General features: G+C 41.3%; 1 pseudogene; it reads right to left on the bottom strand.

The window, feature by feature from the left end:
• Positions 1 to 564: 564 nt before the first annotated feature.
• Positions 565 to 678, bottom strand: LOC129695939 (U2 spliceosomal RNA; annotated as a pseudogene).
• Between the last annotated feature and the right edge of the window lie 342 nt (positions 679 to 1,020).

The following is a 1,020-nucleotide window of genomic DNA, read 5'->3' as shown; positions in this document are numbered from 1 at the left end:
ATAGAGTTAATTGAATACCTAATAGTCAATAGTTGTGGATGGTGTCAATGTAGATCTATCTGGATTGTATGACAGGCTCAGGCTAAATAAGTTTTAATAGCTAATGCTGTTGATTAGCTATTCCCATGGATTAGTCTGTCGTTAATATCATAGAGACATGCCATGATGATATGTTCCTTAATAGTGTCAGGGCTGGTTTGAATATCTGGGAACAGTTTTGGCTCATATTAGCCATTGTCAATAATTTATACTGCCATAGTTACCCCATCCAGGTAAATTGGCATCTCCGAAATTTTATGAATGGGTGCTGAATAGTATGCATCTTTTAAGTTGATGTCTACCATAAAGTATCCTAGGAAATCCACGGTTAGCAGTTACAAATTTCCATAAAGTGTGTATACCTGGTGAAAATACTCAAGTGGTTAAGTCAATGATGGTGCGACATTCACCATCTTAGGGTTTTTTGGTACCAAAGGTTCATATTAGGCTTCTTTATGACCCCTAGTATATCTTCTCCAGTTAGCTAGTATCTCATGTTCTTTTTTAGTGGGAGGGTAGACCCCTTTGGGGTGCATGCTGAACTGGTAATATATGGTCCCTAGGTAAGGGACGTATCAGATATTAAACTGATAAGAACAGATACTACACTTGATCTTAGCCAAAAGGCCAAGAAGTGATGGGTTTCTTAATTAAATTTTTATCCTTGAATACTTTTGGTATATAACTACCAAGTGTAATAGTTCTTCATGTTCCCAACCCAGGTGTGATCCCCCCCCCCCCCGTTAGTACAAACCCTTCACCTTTTATGTGATGGTAGGAACCATACTTATCTGTCTTCACTGTTGTTTAGTGGTGTGTTCATTTCTTCGGTTTCTGGTTCCTTGTCTGTAGGAATGGTGTTGTTGGGGGGTGGCGCATTTTCCATGGGGCCCGCTCTGGACCCTGGCCTGAAAGGGCTTGCGGGGGTTGGCATGCGGGCCCCGAGCTTTCACCAGCACTATTAAGTAGACGCCTACTGGT

The sequence above is a fragment of the Leucoraja erinacea genome, chromosome 3, assembly GCF_028641065.1.
Source record: "Leucoraja erinacea ecotype New England chromosome 3, Leri_hhj_1, whole genome shotgun sequence".
Taxonomy (NCBI): domain Eukaryota; kingdom Metazoa; phylum Chordata; class Chondrichthyes; order Rajiformes; family Rajidae; genus Leucoraja; species Leucoraja erinaceus.
This window is presented reverse-complemented; position numbering and strand designations above follow the sequence as displayed.